Source organism: Crinia signifera, chromosome 8 (genome assembly GCF_055691185.1).
Source record: "Crinia signifera chromosome 8, ASM5569118v1, whole genome shotgun sequence".
Lineage (NCBI taxonomy): Eukaryota > Metazoa > Chordata > Amphibia > Anura > Myobatrachidae > Crinia > Crinia signifera.
The window spans coordinates 16,682,253-16,703,649 of record NC_139224.1 but is presented as its reverse complement, the minus strand read 5'-3'; the positions used below and the strand labels follow the sequence as shown (position 1 = coordinate 16,703,649).

General features: G+C 49.5%; 1 protein-coding gene across 2 annotated transcripts in view; it reads left to right on the top strand.

The window, feature by feature from the left end:
• The first annotated feature begins 280 nt into the window (after positions 1–280).
• SEMA3F (semaphorin 3F) overlaps positions 281–21,397 on the top strand; it is a 141,996-nt gene continuing 120,879 nt past the window's right edge. For both annotated transcript variants that reach the window (XM_083155837.1, XM_083155836.1), the window contains exons 1-2: positions 281–405; positions 3,776–3,915. The gene's annotated coding sequence lies outside the window, so the exon portion shown is untranslated. The remainder of the gene's footprint in view (positions 406–3,775; positions 3,916–21,397) is intronic.

Here is a 21,397-nt window from a genome sequence, read left to right as displayed (position 1 = left end):
TGAGCACATATAGACAAATTTGTACCCCAGCTAGTAATATCACGTGACGTCACCCCCTGCGCTCACACGCGGATATCCCTAAACCATGGAATGTTAGTCATCCTCAGGGGGGCCACCCCACGGATTACATGTGAGTTTGATGATCTGCTGCTTACCTTACCCCACTCACTGCTACCTCCTCGCCCAGTCTGGCGCCGCGGCAGACCGCCGCCTGCAGCTGCATACCACGTGCCCAACACCCCACGTGACCATCCTCAGCCAACCAGCACGGTGCAGCATGATGCCGTTACTGGAAGCCGCCCAGGCCAGCAGTACAGTGAGCATGGGCGGGTCCCTCATTTACATACATGAATATTCATAGAGGAAGATGGCTGACAGAAGAAGTCACCACACAGGACTGTACAGGTAACTTGCATACCTCCCAACACGACCCTCAGTCTCCAGGAGGGACACAATGCTCTGCTCCTGGACCTCCCTCTTACTGTATGATTGCCAGCACCTGTGTTGAACAGGTTTACTAATAAGAAAGATGTCACCGCAGGTGATGGTAATCATATATTACCAGTGAAGTCCAGGAGCAGAGCATTGTGTCCCTCCTGGAGATACAGTACTCATGGGAGGTATGGACATGTAACATGTGTCTTCATGCATGTGACATGTATGTGTGACTGTATATGTAATGAGTATGACTAACTGGACATGTAACATACGTGTGTGTCTGTGCATTTAATGGGTGTGACTGTGTGTCTGGCTGTACATGTAACATATGTGTGCCTGTACAAGTTATGTTGCCCAGTATAAGTGTCGGGTTCTGTGTCAGATGGTGTCCGCCATTTCAGATGAAGATGTATCAAACTGGTGAGAGACTAAGCACCAACCGGCTCACGTTCAGGACATGGCGCCCCGGACTAGCATAACTAAGCTACCTGTGGACATGGCACCCGGGCCTAGCATAAGTAAGCTACCTGAGGACACGGAGCCCCAGGCCTAGCATAACTAAGCTACCTGAGGACATGGCACCCCGGGCCTAGCATAACTAAGCTACCTGAGGACATGGCGCCGGGGCCTAGCATAACTAAGCTACCTGAGGACATGAAGCCCCGGGCCTAGCATAACTAAGCTACCTGAGGACATGGCACCCCGGGCCTAGCATAACTAAGCTACCTGAAGACATGGAGCCCCAGGCTAGCATAACTAAGCTACCTGAGGACATGACGCCCCGGGCCTAGCATAACTAAGCTACCTGAGGACATGGCGCCGGGGCCTAGTGGTAACTAAGCTACCTGAGGACATTGCGCCGGGGCCTAGCATAACTAAGCTACCCGAGGACATGGCGCCCAGGCGCAGCATAACTAAGCTACCTGAGGACATGGTGTCCCGTGCCTAGTGTAACTAAGCTACCTGAAGACATGGCACCGGGGCCTAGTTGTAACTAAGCTCCCTGAGGACATTGTGCCCGGGCGCAGTATAACTAAGCTACCAGAGGACATGGTGCCCAGGGGCAGCATAACTAAGCTACCTGAGGACATGGCACCCCGGGCCTAGGTCGACATGGTTGAAGGTCGACATGGGTTTAGGTTGACAAAGCGTTAGGTCCACATGGGTTAGGTCGACAGGTAGGGGCATTTCTGTAAAGGTAGACAAATTTCCTCATTTTGTGAGGAAAATATAATTTTTAATAGATCTAAGCCATGGCTGACTGTAGCTAGCTGTCTGATGGGCATTACGTGGAGGCCTGGAGCTGTGGTCCCATCTGCCCCATTGTTTAACTGGATCAATATGGATCCCCCTTCTGCATAATCTAGTACCGAGGCCGCTCTCTCTACCTGCCCTGCCATGCTCACTCCTTGCCTGCACCTAATGCCACCTGTCTGTCTCCCTCTCCTTCTAGACCAGTGATTTTCAGCCTTTTTTTAACTTGTGTGACACACCAGATAAAAAATAAATTGCCAAGGTACAGGCCCCCATGTGAAAAAAACAATCCCACTGGTCCCCACAGGGGAAAAATATTAAATACATTGTCCCTCACATCAAAGAAGAGACCAGTTGAACTGGCAGCGGTAGCTGAAAACTGGTGTGGGCATCTCTAGCTCTGCTGGCACACTTGGGAACAGCTCATGGCATACTAGTGTGCCATGGCACAGAGGTTGAAAAATGCTGCTCTAGACTGTAAGCTCCTTGGAGCAGGGCCCTCTTCCCTCACTTAGGTACCATCTCTACCCGCATCTCTTCTCACCAATGACTTCTCTACCAATGGCAACCTGCCCCAAATGGTCCCTTCCTATCAATCACTGCATTTATTTATTACCAGTTTCTTATATAGCGCACACATACGCCCTTATTCAGATCTGATCGCAGTACAAATTTGTTCTCAAAATGGACAAAACCATGTGCACTGCAGGTGGGGCAGATGTAACATGTATAGAGAGAGTTAAATTTGAGTAGGGTGTGTTGAAACTAAAATCTACATTGCAGTGTAAAAATAATGCAGCCAGTATTTACCCTGCACAGAAACAAAATAACTCACACAAATCTAACTCTCTCTATACATGTTACATCTGCCCCACCTGCAGTGCACATGGTGTTGCCCATTTTGAGAGCAATTTTGTACTGCAATCAGATCTGAATAAGGGTTTCTTGGCACAGTCTACCGATAATCGCTAAGTAGCATGAACATCGCCATTCAAACGTGAATTAGGCCCCTATGTCCATACTAACACCCTGCCTAACCTGACGCCCTGCATTTCTAATACCCATGCTCAAGTAATCCTGTCACATTACTGGGATGCCATTGTAAGTAACCCCCACAGACGTGACTTTCACCTCCACACTATGAATGCCACAGTAGCTGCGAGTCCTGTGATTGCACGCAACTGGCCAGCACTCAAAGGGTGAAGTATCTTCCCAGCTCGGAGACATCGCTTTAATTGCGTTCCAGTGTGTTTTCGCTACTCTCATCTGCATGGGATAAGTTTGTGGGAAAGCACTCTGTATAGAACATCTATTCAGGTCTGTAAAGCTATCCTCACTCCCTGCCATTATACCCCAGCATGGGGGATTACAAGCAGCCAGTGAGATCATATCACCCTTTCTTGCTAGGGGCTCGTGGGAGCACAACTTTGTAACCCCCCCTATTATCTAGCCCATAGGCGCTGCTCTGTCATTCCCTCCCCCACAGATGGGGGTTCCCATATTCCTGATAACCCACCTCCTCCCCCCCCCACAAAATGTATTAAGAGAAATACAAGGAGTTACGTTCAGTGTTTGGGGCCTTTTAATGGAGAAACATTTGTTACAGCTCAGGCGCCGGAGCTACAAAGCATCCGGCAATCAGTCGTAAAGCCAGCGTTAAAGTAGAGCTGGCGTAAGAATAGGGGTTTAATCAGGCTCATCTGACGCACGACAAAGACATCAGCGCAAGGCGCGTCATGCTGACGGTAATAAATCTATACAGGACCTTACCATAAGGAGATAGCGACATGTAGGCTAGAGGTTGCGGAGGGGGGGAGACTGGCGTGTAATCGATGGCACATGTGCCCTCAGAAGACTCTTTCATGTAACAGCTTCTGCCCCTTTTATAGGGTACTGTCAAATGTATGTTTAACCCCCGCTGCTGCTGGAGAAAGATTCAGCACACCTGAATGGGAATATAGCTGGGTCTGATGTGGATAAGTGGATCCTCTTCATTTTATTTTGTAGTGCAGAGGAACCTGAGCACCTTTCCTGCATCCAGAGTGTGTTGCAGAGTCTAGTGACGTGTTTTCTTTTCCTACAGGTAGCGTCGGGCTGACTTATCGGCCTGGACTGACACTGCACTTCACTGCACGCGGCTCTGGTCACTTCCCCAGCGCTCGGGAAATGTTCCCATACATGAATTCGGTGGAGTGTAATAGTCCTCACAAGCACTGGGCAAAGGTAAGTGCCCCCAATAAATGGCAGTCAGGCTCTTTGTTGCCAAGAAGAATCACCGTATGGGGTCAGACATGGTAGTGAGGCATAGCATAAACTTGAGATTTGCACGCCCTATTTTGTGACGGAGGTCATGACTCCAGACGGGTCAGAGGTCAGCTCCTGATAATAGGGAGGCAGCTTGGCATGCTAAGTATTCTGTGACACTGCAGTGAGAATCCTGTATAGCTGTACAGTGTGAGTCCCTGCAGTGCTCGATGCACAATCATTTATTTCTTTATTAACAGTCTCTTATATAGCGCACACATATTCCGCAGCGCTGTACAGAGTATAGTTGTACACTCACATCAGTCCCTGCCCCAGTGGAGATTACAATCTATATTCCCTACCACGTGTACACGCACACAGACATTCTAGGGTTCATTTTGTAAGGAGCCAAATAACCTACCAGTATATTTTTGGATTGTGGGAGGAAACCGGAGTACCCGGAGGAAACCCACGCAAGCACGGGGAGAATATACAAACTCCGCACAGTTAGAGCCATGGTGGGAATCAAACCCATAACCTCAGCGCTGTGAGGCAGTAATGCTAACCATTACACCAATCATGGCTCCCAGACACAGCCGCCTGGTCTCACTGAGTACTCGGTGTGATGCACAGTCATGGCTCCTAGGCACAGCCGCCTGGTCTCACTGAGTACTCGGTGTGATGCACAATCATGGCTCCCAGACACAGCCGCCTGGTCTCACTGAGTACTTGGTGTGATGCACAGTCATGGCTCCTAGGCACAGCCGCCTGGTCTCACTGAGACTTATTTCTAGGAATCTATCACCAGTGATTTATTCTGTTCCACATCTTATCATCTTCCTTATCTGTGCCATTCATACTATCTCTCCCTCACTCTTTCCCTCTACTCTCTCTCCCATCCATCATCCTCCTCCTGGTTCTTATTACGCTCCATATCTCTTTCTATTATCACCCCTGGCTCTGCACATTTACACCCGCTCTTCTGTAAACCCCATTTCTGTATCCCACTAACTTTTCCTGATACAATTCAGATAAACCCCCTGTTCCTCTTGTTCTGACAACCCTGTGTCCAGCACCCCCTCCTCCCCTGCCCCCATTACACCATCACCAGAAAAAGGAAACACTTTCTGCTCCATATGTGAGGGGGGGGGGGGGGGAAGGTGGAGTAAGGGACACATTACATGCTCTCGCCACCTTCGCTCATCACTACCTGCCTGGAGACAGAGGCACGATTCGCTGTCCCTATCCCCTCGCCCGCACTCTTTTTATCTGCTTGTCTTTGGTACTTCTTCCACCTTTCTCCTGGCACCCCCGCCCCCACTTCTCCTCTCTCTTTGAGGCTTCACCGTGATACATATTGATGCAGGACACATCAAACAGACTCCTGCAGCATCTGATCTGGTTTAAAGTCTCTTTCATTTACAGTTCCCACTTACTGTGTGTGATTCAGGTCGTATTGACTGAAGCATAGCTGTAACTCCCCCCACTGTATAACTCCTTACTCTGAGACAGTCCAAGTGCCCTACTTTCTCCCTGTGACACTGTTGTGTCTCCACTCACTCTATTCCACCTCTGGTGATGCTGTGTCTCCGGTCCTCTTATACCAAGTGTGACTCCATCCTCCAGTGTCCTCTCCTATTATCCCAAGTGTGACTCCATCCTCCAGTGTCCTCTCCTATTATCCCAAGTGTGACTCCATCCTCCAGTGTCCTCTCCTATTATCCCGAGTGTGACTCCATCCCCCCGGTGTCCTGTTCTCTTTTACCAAGTGTGACTCCATCCCCTGGTGTCCTGTCCCGTTATCCCAAGTGTGACGCCATCCTCCAGTGTCCTCTCCTATTATCCCAAGTGTGACTCCATCCCCCGGTGTCCTGTCCCGTTATCCCAAGTGTGACTCCATCCCCCGGTGTCCTGTCCCGTTATCCCAAGTGTGACTCCATCCTCCGGTGTCCTGTCCCGTTATCCCAAGTGTGACTCCATCCCCCGGTGTCCTGTCCCGTTATCCCAAGTTTGACGCCATCCTCCAGTGTCCTCTCCTATTATCCCAAGTGTGACTCCATCCCCCGGTGTCCTGTCCCGTTATCCCAAGTTTGACGCCATCCTCCAGTGTCCTCTCCTATTATCCCAAGTGTGACTCCATCCTCCGGTGTCCTGTCCCGTTATCCCAAGTGTGACTCCATCCTCCGGTGTCCTGTCCCGTTATCCCAAGTGTGACTCCATCCTCCAGTGTCCTGTCCTCTTATCCCAAGTGTGACTCCATCCCCCGGTGTCCTGTCCCGTTATCCCAAGTTTGACGCCATCCTCCAGTGTCCTCTCCTATTATCCCAAGTGTGACTCCATCCCCCGGTGTCCTGTCCCGTTATCCCAAGTGTGACTCCATCCTCCGGTGTCCTGTCCCGTTATCCCAAGTGTGACTCCATCCTCCGGTGTCCTGTCCCGTTATCCCAAGTGTGACTCCATCCTCCGGTGTCCTGTCCCGTTATCCCAAGTGTGACTCCATCCCCCGGTGTCCTGTCCCGTTATCCCAAGTGTGACTCCATCCTCCGGTGTCCTGTCCCGTTATCCCAAGTGTGACTCCATCCCCCGGTGTCCTGTCCCGTTATCCCAAGTGTGACTCCATCCTCCGGTGTCCTGTCCCGTTATCCCAAGTGTGACTCAATCCTCCGGTGTCCTGTCCCGTTATCCCAAGTGTGACTCCATCCTCCAGTGTCCTCTCCTATTATCCCAAGTGTAACTCCATCCCCCGGTGTCCTGTTCTCTTTGTCAGACGTCCCATTAATAAAGGTACAACCAATTAGTCTGGCCAGACAATAATAAATTACACCCCATTTGTACTTCCCATTTATCATTGAGAAGATTGCATTTATCAATCTGTGTGCAACTAACAACTACTAACCTACACAAGGACTGGCATCACTAACCTGACTAAAAAAAATAACCCCTGGATCAACTGGGTAACATTACAGATCGAACAATGGAGCAGCCAATATCAAAACCACTGTATGTCCAAAGTGGTTCCACTCTGTTCTTCAGAGCCTCATACTCTTCCAGCGTTACCCAAGGAATATGAAGGGTCTGTTACGACCCTCCACGTCACCAGGTGGCACTGCATTATTTTTCGTTAAAAAGAAAGAAGGCAGGCTGCGTCCATGTATAGACTACAGGGGATTAAACCAGATCATGGTAAAGAACAGCTATCCACTTCCCCGCATCACGGAACTCATCGATCGGGTCCGAGGTACCAAAGTATTTACCAAGTTGGATCTCAGAGGGGCCTATAATCTTATCAGGATCTGTGAAGGAGATAAGTGGAAAACGGCATTAATACCAGATACGGGCACTATGAGTTTCTGGTGATGCTCTTAGGCATTATCAATGACCCAGCAGTTTTCCAAAACTTTTTCAATGAAAATTCCTTGATCTGCTATACAAAGTCCTAGTTGTCTACCTGGATGATAATCTTATTTTCTCCCAGGATCTTCAGTCCCACCGAGGTCATGTTAAAGAGGTGTCACGCCTCCCCAGAAGTCAGCGTTCTAGGCTCCAGGTTCCCTGTTCCAGAGTTACCTGTGAAGTGTACCTGTGATCTGCTGCTGATTATACGAGAGCTCCCTGGTTAACCATTCATCTGCCAGGTTACATTTCCAGCTAATAACATCCATAGCTTCCAGGAGAAGAGATAAGCTCATATCCAGCTTCCACCAGCAGAGACCTCCATTGGCTACTGAGCCATATACCATCATCAACTCCTTAGTCGACACAGGTGTCGACTCTTAAAAGTCTACACAGTTTATCCATGGCTCCCATCTCGGCTCCCAGGCCGTCGATTTCCATCTCGGTTCCCAGGCTGTCGATTTCCATCTCGGCTCCCAGGCTTTCGACACCCATCTTGGCTCCCAAGCCAACGCAGTCCACAACTCCCAAGTCAGCACCGTCAACATTTCCCCAAGACCGCTCAGTCCACGGCTCCCAGGCCGACACAGTCTCAAGTTCACCAGCACTAACCATTCCTCAGTAATTGGCCAGTTAGGTGTGGGAACTTTTGCAGAGGGACGCGACCTGTCCACTGAACACAGCGAAGTCCACCTGTTCAGAGTCTCGTCAATTCACACCTAACTGTGTCCTCCATGCCCAGTGTTCTATGAACTGTCCATACCTCACGCCTCACGTGTTCCAGTTCCCTGACCCTTCCACTGGCTCACTACTGCCACAGCCGGGGACACCAGGTACCCAAGCCCTGATACTCTTCTCAAGTGTAATGCCATCCTCTGGTGTCCTGTCCTCTTATGCCAAGTGTATCTCCATCCCCTCAGTGTCCTGTCCCCCTTACCCCAAGTGTATCTCCATCCCCTCAGTGTCCTGTCCCCATTACCCCAAGTGTATCTCCATCCCCTCAGTGTCCTGTCCCCCTTACCCCAAGTATAAATCTATCCCCTCAGTGTTCTGTCGCACTCGTCCCAATGTTACAATGTACATAATATTATTACAGTGTGTAGCATTATTACAGGACATTTAATATTATTACAGTGTGTAGCATTATTACAGTACATATAACATTATTACAGTGTGTAGCATTATTACAGTACATATAACATTATTACAGTGTGTAGCATTATTACAGTACATATAACATTACAGTGTAGCATTATTACGGTAAGTATAATATTAGTGTGTAGCATTATACCAGTGTGTAGTATTATTACAGTACATATAATATTACAGTGTGTATAACATTATTACAGTACATATAACATTACAGTGTGTAGCATTATTACAGTACATATAACATTATTACAGTGTGTAGCATTATTACAGTACATATAACATCATTACAGTGTACCATTATTACAGTACATATAATATTAAAGTACTTAGCATTATTACAGTACATATAACATTATTACAGTACTTATCATTATTACAGTATATATAACATTATTACAGTGTGTGTGCGTGTAGCATTATTGCAGTACATATAACATTATTACAGTACTTATCATTATTACAGTATATATAACATTATTACAGTGTGTGTGTAGCATTATTACAGTACATATAACATCATTACAGTGTAGCATTATTGCAGTACATATAACATTATTACAGTGTAGCATTATTACAGTACATATAACATTATTACAGTGTAGCATTATTGCAGTACATATAACATTATTACAGTGTAGCATTATTACAGTACATATAACATTATTACAGTGTAGCATTATTGCAGTACATATAACATTATTACAGTACATATAACATTATTACAGTGTAGCATTATTACAGTACATATAACATTATTACAGTGTAGCATTATTGCAGTACATATAACATTATTACAGTGTACCATTATTGCAGTACATATAACATTATTACAGTGTGTGGCATTATTACAGTACATATAACATTATTACAGTGTACCATTATTGCAGTACATATAACATTATTACAGTGTGTGGCATTATTACAGTACATATAACATTATTACAGTACTTAGCATTATTACAGTACATGTAACATTACAGTGTGTGTGTGTAGCATTATTACAGTACATATAACATTATTACACTGTCTTAGATTTGCGGCTACCTTGTACAGGAAGAGGGCAGGCATGTGACATCTGGTAATGTCAGCTGCCCGCCTCGGCACCCGCGTCATCGCCGAATTACCATGGGAATGCCCATAAAACGCTGGGCATTCCCATGGGCACAGCTAGGTGTGAGCGGGAAGGTGAATAAGCAATTTGCCGTGTCAGCACGCACCAATCGGCTGCACATGCGCATAAATGCTTGTGCACAGAAGCTAAACATCGCTCCCTCGTGTGAATGCGCAAAGGAGCAATCAAATCAGAATGATCTTCATAGTCCAGCAGTGATGGGAATCCACTGGCTGCTGTAATACAACTGTGAGTCTTTTTGTGCGTGTGACCTCCAGCAGCATATACTGGTGCACGTCAGCCTGTGTGACCTCCAGCAGCATATACTGGTGCACGTCAGCCTGTGTGACCTCCAGCAGCGTATAACTGGTGCACGCCGGCTCGTGTGACCTCCAGCAGCATATACTGGTGCACTTCAGCCTGTGTGACTTCCAGCAGCATATACTGGTGCACGTTGGCCCGTGTGACCTCCAGCAGCGTATAACTGGTGCACACCGGCCCATGTGACCTTCAGCAGCATATACTGGTGCACGTCAGCCTGTGTGACCTCCTTCAGCGTATAACTGGTGCACGCCGGCTCGTGTGACCTCCAGCAGCATATACTGGTGCACTTCAGCCTGTGTGACCTCCAGCAGCATATACTGGTGCACACCGGCTCATGTGACCTCCAGCAGCATATACTGGTGCACGTTGGCCCGTGTGACCTCCAGCAGCGTATAACTGGTGCACGCCGGCTCGTGTGACCTCCAGCAGCATATACTGGTGCACTTCAGCCTGTGTGACCTCCAGCAGCGTATAACTGGTGCACACCGGCTCATGTGACCTCCAGCAGCATATACTGGTGCACGTTGGCCCGTGTGACCTCCAGCAGCGTATAACTGGTGCACACCGGCCCATGTGACCTCCAGCAGCATATACTGGTGCCTGTCGGCCCGTGTGACCTCCAGCAGCGTATAACTGGTGCACACCGGCCCATGTGACCTTCAGCAGCATATGCTGGTGCACATCAGCCCGTGTGACCTCCGGCTGTGTATGCTGGTGCACGTCAGCCCGTGTGACCTCCAGCAGCGTATAACCGGTGCACACCGGCCTGTGTGACCTCCAGCAGCATATACTGGTGCACGTCAGCCCATGTGACCTCCAGCAGCGTATAACTGGTGCACGCCGGCTCGTGTGACCTCCAGCAGCATATACTGGTGCACTTCAGCCTGTGTGACCTCCAGCAGCGTATAACTGGTGCACACCGGCTCATGTGACCTCCAGCAGCATATACTGGTGCACGTTGGCCCGTGTGACCTCCAGCAGCGTATAACTGGTGCACACCGGCCCATGTGACCTCCAGCAGCATATACTGGTGCACGTCGGCCCGTGTGACCTCCAGCAGCGTATAACTGGTGCACACCGGCCCGTGTGACCTCCAGCAGCATATACTGGTGCACGTCGGCCCGTGTGACCTCCAGCAGCGTATAACTGATGCACGCCGGCCCGCGTGACCTCCAGCAGCATATATACTGGTGCACGTCAGCCCATGTGACCTCCAGCAGCATATACTGGTGCACGTCAGCCCATGTGACCTCCAGCAGCGTATAACTGGTGCACACCGGCCCGTGTGACCTCCAGCAGCATATACTGGTGCACGTCAGCCCGTGTGACCTCCAGCAGCGTATAACTGGGGCACGCCGGCCCGTGTGACCTCCAGCAGCATATACTGGTGCACGTCAGCCCGTGTGACCTCCAGCAGCGTGTAACTGGTGCACGCGGGCCCTTGTGACCTCCAGCAGCATATACTGGTGCACGTCAGCCCGTGTGACCTCCAGCAGCGTATAACTGGTGCACACCGGCCCGTGTGACCTCCAGCAGCATATACTGGTGCACGTCAGCCCGTGCGACCTCCAGCAGCGTATAACTGGTGTAGGTCTTCCTCATAAACATCAGGTTGTACATTTTGTGGGATAGGTTCTGTGATAGAATCCTGTAGATGTGTTCTACCATGACTTTTCACCACACTTTTAATTATTATCATATTTTAAACATTTTAGTTTTATAGTAAAATATTATATATTATTTCTAGAAGGTGACTTTTGGTGACAATTCCATATTCTACCTTCATACTTCTCTGCATCTGATGAATTGTTCATTTAGAATTGCACATTGTATTATTTGGTTAAAATTTGACTTTTGGCTCATTCACATGTGAAATTTTCGCACAGCCACCTAGTAGTATAATAGTATAGAAGTACTGTGCACACATCCCAGTAACCTGGGGGAACCTGCCTTTTGTTCATTATACTATGTTATGGCATGAAAGGACAGAATAAGGAACATTAGTGTATCCCCCTGTGTGTGCCATTTCCCACGCTCCTGTACCTGCTCCTGAACGCTCATCTCCTAAAGATATTCCCAGAGTGCTTTGCACTGCATCATTATCTTGTCATCAGCTGTGTGTAATTACAGGGAAGGACACCGGTAAGGAGAAGGGTGGTATAGGGTCCCAGTGACCAGGGATGTACTGTGCATCGCTGACCTCCGACAGTACTTTCTGTGGTTATCCTCATTAGGAAACATACCTGCTGATTGTAAACTTGCAGCAGGGTCCTCTTACCTCCAAGTCTGACTGTTGTTACCCGGTTTGTTTTATCTCTGTTTACAATTGTAAAGCGCAACGGAATCTGCTGGGCTATATAAGACACTAACGGAATCTGCTGCGCTATATAAGACGCTATAACGAAAACTGCTGCGCTATATAAGACACTGTAACGGAATCTGCTGCGCTATATAAGACACTGTAACGGAATCTGCTGCGCTATATAAGACACTAAAAGAATCTGCTGCGCTATATAAGACGCTGTAACGGAATCTGCTGCGCTATATAAGACTCTATAACGAAAACTGCTGCGCTATATAAGACACTGTAACAGAATCTGCTGCGCTATATAAGACGCTGTAACGGAATCTGCTGCGCTATATAAGACGCTGTAACGGAATCTGCTGCGCTATATAGGACACTGTAACGAAATCTGCTGCGCTATATAAGACGCTGTAACGGAATCTGCTGCGCTATATAAGACGCTGTAACGGAATCTGCTGCGCTATATAAGACGCTATAACGAAAACTGCTGCGATATATAAGACACTGTAACGGAATCTGCTGCGCTATATAAGACACTGTTACGGAATCTGCTGCGCTATATAAGACACTGTAACGGAATCTGCTGCGCTATATAAGACGCTGTAACGGAATCTGCTGCGCTATATAAGACGCTGTAACGGAATCTGCTGCGCTATATAGGACACTGTAACGGAATCTGCTGCGCTATATAAGACACTGTAACGGAATCTGCTGCGCTATATAAGACACTGTAACGGAATCTGCTGCATAAGACGCTGTAACGGAATCTGCTGCGCTATATAAGACGCTGTAACGGAATCTGCTGCGCTATATAGGACACTGTAACGGAATCTGCTGCGCTATATAAGACGCTGTAACGGAATCTGCTGCGCTATATAAGAAGCTGTAACGGAATCTGCTGCGCTATATAAGACGCTATAACGAAAACTGCTGCGCTATATAAGACACTGTAACGGAATCTGCTGCGCTATATAAGACACTAACGGAATCTGCTGCGCTATATAAGACACTGTAACGGAATCTGCTGCGCTATAAGATACTGTAACGGAATCTGGTGCGCTATATAAGACACTGTAATGGAATCTGCTGCGCTATATAAGACACTGTAACGGAATCTGCTGCGCTATATAAGACACTAACGGAATCTGCTGCGCTATATAAGACACTGTAACGGAATCTGCTGCGCTATAAGATACTGTAACGGAATCTGGTGTGCTATATAAGACACTGTAACGGAATCTGCTGCGCTATATAAGACACTGTAACGGAATCTGCTGCGCTATATAAGACGCTGTAACGGAATCTGCTGCGCTATATAAGACGCTGTAACGGAATCTGCTGCGCTATATAAGACACTGTAACGGAATCTGCTGCGCTATATAAGAAACTGTAAATAAATAAATATTGTAGACCACTGATTGTATCCACTCCCTGCAGTGCAGCATGTTGTTACCAAGGTCTCTCTGCACATGTTACATCTGCCTCCCTTCAGTGCAGCATGTTGTTATCCAGGTCTCTCTGCACATGTTACATCTGCCTCCCTTCAGTGCAGCATGGTGTTACCCAGGTCCCTCTGCACATGTTACATCTGCCCCCTGCAGTTTAGGAATATGTTACCCATGTCTCTCTACAAGTTACATCTGCCTCCCTTCAGTGCAGCATGGTATTACCCAGGTCTCTCAGCACATGTTACATCTGCCTCCCTTCAGTGCAGCATGGTGTTACCCAGGTCTCTCAGCAGATGTTACATCTGCCTCCCTTCAGTGCAGCATGGTGTTACCCAGGTCTCTCAGCAGATGTTACATCTGCCTCCCTTCAGTGCAGCATGGTGTTACCCAGGTCTCTCAGCAGATGTTACATCTGCCTCCCTTCAGTGCAGCATGGTGTTACCCAGGTCTCTCAGCAGATTGTACATCTGCCTCCCTTCAGTGCAGCATGGTGTTACCCAGGTCTCTCAGCACATGTTACATCTGCCTCCCTTCAGTGCAGCATGGTGTTACCCAGGTCTCTCAGCAGATGTTACATCTGCCTCCCTTCAGTGCAGCATGGTGTTACCCAGGTCTCTCAGCAGATGTTACATCTGCCTCCCTTCAGTGCACCATGGTGTTACCCAGGTCTCTCAGCAGATGTTACATCTGCCTCCCTTCAGTGCAGCATGGTGTTACCCAGGTCTCTCAGCAGATGTTACATCTGCCTCCCTTCAGTGCAGCATGGTGTTACCCAGGTCTCTCAGCACATGTTACATCTGCCTCCCTTCAGTGCACCATGGTGTTACCCAGGTCTCTCAGCAGATGTTACATCTGCCTCCCTTCAGTGCAGCATGGTGTTACCCAGGTCTCTCAGCAGATGTTACATCTGCCTCCCTTCAGTGCAGCATGGTGTTACCCAGGTCTCTCAGCACTTACAAACATTAATCTGGCCCTGTATACGGAGATTGATCCTCAGAAGTCATGAGTTACAGGAACATGTATGATACATGTATGGTCACCTAGTGTCTGGTGGGTAGAGGATAATCATAGACATTCTGTTCCCCAGGGGCTGTTTGTCGAAAATGACCCCTCCCCTGTCAGCACCCTCCCTCTGCCCCAGACACAATGCTGATTAATTAAAGCAGATTGCCAGCTGATTGAGTGAGGAATTCTTGTCTCACTTGACAGACCAAAAACAAATCACTGTCCTCCCTTCCCTGTCCCTGACAAAGGCCCATTCACAGGCAGATTTCTCCATCTCATCAGGGCTACAGGAATATGCACAGGGACAGGAGCTCTGAGGAGAGACTCTGCCTGACTTATCTAGCAGCCACGGACCCTCAGTGAGGGATGGGAACAGGGACAAGAGCTCTGAGGAGAGACTGCCTGATAGCAGCCACGGACCCTCAGTGAGGGATGGGAACAGGGACAGGAACTCTGAGGAGAGACTGCCTGATAGCAGCCACGGACCCTCAGTGAGGGATGGGAACAGGGCCAGGAGCTCTGAGGAGAGACTGCCTGACTTATCTAGCAGCCACGGACCCTCAGTGAGGGATAGGAACAGGGACAAGAGCTCTGAGGAGAGACTGCCTGATAGCAGCCACGAACCCTCAGTGAGGGATAGGAACAGGGCCAGGAGCTCTGAGGAGAGACTGTGCCTGACTTATCTAGCAGCCACGGACCCTCAGTGAGGGATGGGAACAGGGCCAGGAGCTCTGAGGAGTGACTCTGCCTGATAGCAGCCGCGGACCCTCAGTGAGGGATAGGAACAGGGCCAGGAGCTCTGAGGAGAGACTGCCTGATAGCAGCCACGGACCCTCAGTGAGGGATGGGAACAGGGCCAGGAGCTCTGAGGAGAGACTGTGCCTGATAGCAGCCACGGACCCTCAGTGAGGGATGAGCACAGGGCCAGGAGCTCTGAGGAGAGACTGCCTGATAGCAGCCACGGACCCTCAGTGAGGGATGAGCACAGGGCCAGGAGCTCTGAGGAGTGACTCTGCCTGATAGCAGCCACGGACCCTCAGTGAGGGATGAGCACAGGGCCAGGAGCTCTGAGGAGAGACTCTGCCTGATAGCAGCCACGGACCCTCAGTGAGGGATGAGCACAGGGCCAGGAGCTCTGAGGAGAGACTCTGCCTGATAGCAGCCACGGACCCTCAGTGAGGGATGGGAACAGGGCCAGGAGCTCTGAGGAGTGACTGCCTGATAGCAGCCACGGACCCTCAGTGAGGGATAGGAACAGGGACAGGAACTCTGAGGAGAGACTCTGCCTGATAGCAGCCACGGACCCTCAGTGAGGGATGGGAACAGGGACAGGAGCTCTGAGGAGAGACTCTGCCTGATAGCAGCCACGGACCCTCAGTGAGGGATAGGAACAGGGACAGGAACTCTGAGGAGAGACTCTGCCTGATAGCAGCCACGGACCCTCAGTGAGGGATAGGAACAGGGACAGGAACTCTGAGGAGAGACTCTGCCTGATAGCAGCCACGGACCCTCAGTGAGGGATAGGAACAGGGACAGGAACTCTGAGGAGAGACTCTGCCTGATAGCAGCCACGGACCCTCAGTGAGGGATAGGAACAGGGCCAGGAGCTCTGAGGACAGACTCTGCCAGATATCAGCCACTGACCCATTTGCGCCCGCCGCCTGTGTGGATCCCCATCCGGACAGCACACGAGGACCAGCAACCCGGGTAAGTATCCCGTACCCCATTCACACCAGCCAGGTTCTCGGGTTGAACCCGGGAACAACCCTGCTCCATGTGATGTAGTGCATATTGTCCTGTACACCGGCACCAGCCCCTGTCCCCTGCCTGTCAGATCCTACTATAGCCTCTGTAGTCTCCTCTTTATCCTGTATAAGAGACAGCCCTAATACCTGCCTGTGATGTAGCACCGTCTCTCCTGTATACCGGCCCCTGTCCCCTGCCTGTGATGTAGCACACATTATCCTGTATACCTGCACTGGCCCCTGTCCCCTGCCTGTGATGTAGCACCGTCTCTCCGGTATACCGGCCCCTGTCCCTGCCTGTGATGTAGCACCGTCTCTCCTGTATACCGGCCCCTGTCCCCTGCCTGTGATGTAGCACATATTGTCCTGTATACCGGCCCCTGTCCCCTGCCTGTGATGTAGCACACATTGTCCTGTATACCTGCACCGGCCCCTGTCCCCTGCCTGTGATGTAGCGCAGATTGTCCTGTATACCTGCACCGGTCCCTGTCCCCTGCCTGTGATATAGCACCGTCTCTCCTGTATACCGGCCCCATCCCCTGTCCCCTGCCTGTGATGTAGCACAGATTGTCCTGTATAACAGCACTGTCCCCTGCCTGTCACGTAGCACGGTCTCCCCTGTATACCTGCACTAGCCCCTGTCCCCTTCCTGTCAGATCCTGCTACAGCCTCTGTGGTCCCCTCTTTGTCCTGTAGAAGAGACAGCCCTGATACCTGCCTGTGATGTAGCACAGATTGTCCTGTATACCTGCCCCGGCCCCTGTCCCCTGCCTGTGATGTAACACCGTCTCTCCTGTATACCTGCACCGGCCCCTGCCTGTGATGTAGCACAGATTGTCCTGTATAACAGCACTGTCCCCTGCCTGTCACGTAGCACGGTCTCCCCTGTATACCTGCACTAGCCCCTGTCCCCTTCCTGTCAGATCCTGCTACAGCCTCTGTGGTCCCCTCTCTGTCCTGTAGAAGAGACAGCCCTGATGCCTGCCTGTGATGTAGCACAGATTGTCCTGTATAACAGCACTGTCCTCTGCCTGTCACGTAGCACGGTCTCCCCTGTATACCTGCACCGGCCACTATCCCCTGCCTGTCAGATCCTGCTACAGCCTCTGTGGTCCCCTCTCTGTCCTGTAGAAGAGACAGCCCTGATGCCTGCCACTCACACAGCATGACCTTGTATTAGTGACTCTACCTTCCCAGGTGACATCTCATTGCTGCCTTGGGCTCCTGGTATTCCCATCACATGCCGGTGGCTGTCACTCCGTGCTCCCAAGGGGACAGCGCACAGCACGGCAACTAAGGAATGTACCTTAGCATCTCAAAATCCTGGAACAGTTGCCATGGAAACAGAAAGGTGCATCACGTCTCTATGGAAACTAGGAAAACTTTCTAGTTTTGAAGTAAAGAAAAAATATATGGTTAGTGTGTTACAATGTGTAAGGCGTGAGCCCGTGTAACGTGTCCTCTCGTACATTCACCATCTCCACGACCTCTGTATGGGGAGCAGACGGCAGGTAAGAAAGTGCTACCTTGCACACTGCACTCACCTGGTGCGGACAATGAGCCAGATCTACTAACCCATGGAGAGAGATAAACCACCAACCAACCAGCCTGTAATATGGCATGTAGGAGCTGATTGGCTGGTACTGTGGGCCTTATTCTGGTTGGTGCGGCCGGGCCGTACGCGTACGTTCCGGGGTTTTTCATGATCTGCGCATGCGTACATTCGCTAATGCGCAGGCGCGAACACTCCACAACGCTTACGGACTGGTCTCTCCGTGCGAAAAAACCTGTACGCGAGAGTACGGGCATTGGGGGCGGCATAGGGGCGTGTTGAGGGGAGCGGCCGAAATAATGAGGGAAAATGGGCGTAAACATGGGCGTACACGGGGGTGTGCACCAAAAATGAACGGTGCTACTACCGCACGATCGCCTAAAGCACCGTTCATTTCGGACACAAAACAGGCGGCCGCCAACCGCCAGCTCAAACCACCCCTACAGATACCGCATGCCAGCGTGCGCCTGAGTTTGCTAATTTACGCTGATTACTACTCAAACACATACACCTGAATGTAATAAGCAATGCTGCAGTCTATTAAGTCAAAACCATGATTTCACTACCTGCAAGCCACACACAGCACTCAAACACATTGGAAGCTTATCTTTCTATACTTCTCTACATTTAAAGGTTTGTTTAATTTAAGGTAAGAATCTTTGTAAGACCTGCTTATATATGCTAAGGTAGCTATTTGTTAAACAGTTATACACATTCACTACGTGCTTTCATAGACTTTACACAGTAGCACACTCAATCTACACAAGTCGACATGTGTCAACGTGTTCACTCTAATACAAACATAGGTTTTGTATTTATGATACAATAACATAAACCACATCTAACACCTACAAAGTATGTTTCAGCAATGTTTTAAGCCCATGCCCACTATTTTGCACACAATCTTTGTATAGTACCCAAAATACAGAACTGTCTTTATTAAGGTAGACAATTGAGTTAATAGAAAACAATAATTGAATAACAATTAGAATAATTAATTAATTGTCAGAATTGTAGTTAAAAGGCAAGATTTGCAGGTCCATATATGTGAAGGGTATGCCAGCGTGCACGGACGTACGCTCACTCTCACGAGCGGTGACATAAGCTGAGTGTTCTATTGAAAACAATAGGGACCCGTCCGTGCAAGCTGGCGTACGCTCAGATAGCCGCAAGAAGTCAGTGGGAAGACGGACGAGAGACGTCCGTAAACGGTGGCGTACGCTCTGTTGTACGCCAGTTGTCGGAGTCTAAGGGCTGGTCCGTCCGTGTACGTTGGCGTACGCTCAATTGTACGCCACTCCCCTTCGACGTTGTTTCTGGCCGTACGTATGCGGCTGAGTTGTGGGTGGACTTAACCCCAACGGCCGCGTACGGAGAGCGTACGCTAATATGGAACGTACGCACGTTTGGCCGCACCGATCAGAATAACCTCCTGTATCTCTCTGCACTGGAGGACAGGAGGTAGGCAATGAGGGGTGCATATAACCATCTATCACTGCTGTGGGGGTACCGGCCATGTGTGTGCACAGCACCGGGTAATTCTACAGTCTCATTAACAGTTCTATACGTGCACAGAAATAATAATCCCAACATTTTCTTACTACTTACAGAACACATAAAATGAATTGTTCTCACAAAATGTAACATTCCATGCATTGTACACAATGAGCAGCAGCTTAATAGCAGGGGGAATAGGATCACTGCGGGTACACTGAGGAATATGTGCAATAGCTCCACACATGTACAGCCCCGCGCCTGTATGACTGAGTGCAGGACAGTATTTATCTGTGTGTATGGATGGACTTAGTTACACACAGATGGGAGAAGTTTGTTCCGCCTGGCGAATTTCATCCCAAATGATCTGATATGACAACAAGCAGAAAGGGGAGAGGGTAGGAAGGATCAGAGGGGATTGCACACAGCTAGCACAGGATGTAAAGGAGGAAGGTTCCTGGTATTGGACAAATGACAGTGCATTACGCAGATTACAGGTTACACTGCTGGAAGTATGTTATATAATGGGGGGGTATCAATAATTGGGGTGTGCTGCTAGTGATGACACAAGAAATACACTATGGGAACATGCAGCCCTGTCCTTACTGATGCATCACTCATCTCCTGATATACTCTGTGCTGCTAGGGACCCTGTTTCTCCTGCTATATAACTCAGCCTTTGGCTTCCTGCTGCCTCCATTCCCCTCCTCACATGCAGCCCTGTCCTCACTGACACATCATTCATCTCCTGATATACTCTGTGCTGCTGGGGACCCTGCTCCTCCCACTATATAACTCTCAGTCTGTGGCTTCCTGCTGCCTTCATCCTCACATCATGTCACTGCCCCTGTCACATGCAGCCCTGTCCTCAATGACACACCACTCATCTCCTGATATACTCTGTGCTGCTGGGGACCCTGCTCCTCCCAATATATAACTCTCAGTCTGTGGCTTCCTGCTGCCCCCATTCCCCTTCTCACATCAGTCACTGCCCCTGTCACATGCAGCCCTGTCCTCACTGACACATCACTCATCTCCTGATATACTCTGTGCTGCTGGGGGACCCTGCTCCTCCCACTATATAACTCTCAGTCTGTGACTTCCTGCTGCCTCCATTCCCCTCCTCACATCATGTCACTGCCCCCTGTCACATGCAGCCCTGCCCTCACTGACACATCCCTCATCTCCTGATATATTCTGTGCTGCTGGGGACCCTGCTCCTCCAAATATATAACTCTCAGTCTGTGGCTTCCTGCTGCCCCCATTCCCCTTCTCACATCAGTCACTGCCCCTGTCACATGCAGCCCTGCCCTCACTGACACATCCCTCATCTCCTGATATATTCTGTGCTGCTGGGAACTCAGGCCATCCGGCTCACACAGCAGACATCTGTGTTTGAATGCCACTAATGCAGGGTAAGCGGGGGTGAGGATGTAGGGGCCACCCCTGTGCACTCGTGCAGTGAGCATTTGTGTTGCCCACAGCACCCTCTGCTCTATGCTAGCACCAACAAACGCTGGGCCAGCACTGGGCACTCAAAACGGCCACGAGGAGAACACTGCGCATGGTGTCCAGTGTATAATACAGAGACATTATGATGTCCAGTGTATAATACAGAGACCATAGAATACTGGTGTTGATTGTATACTTCAGGGACAATACACTGGTGTCCATTGTAAAATACAGAGACAATCCCTTGATATCCAGTGTACAATCCACAATCCCCGCTGGACAGTGTACAATACAGAGACAATAATCTGCAGTCCATTGTGCAATACAGATATAATTATCTGGTGTCCATTGTGCAATACAGAGATAATCATCTGGTGGCCAGTTTTTAATACAGAGACATTCCCCTGGTGGCTAGTGTAAAATACAGAGATGATACCCTGGTGCCAGTGTACAGTACAGAGACAATACATTGATGGCTAT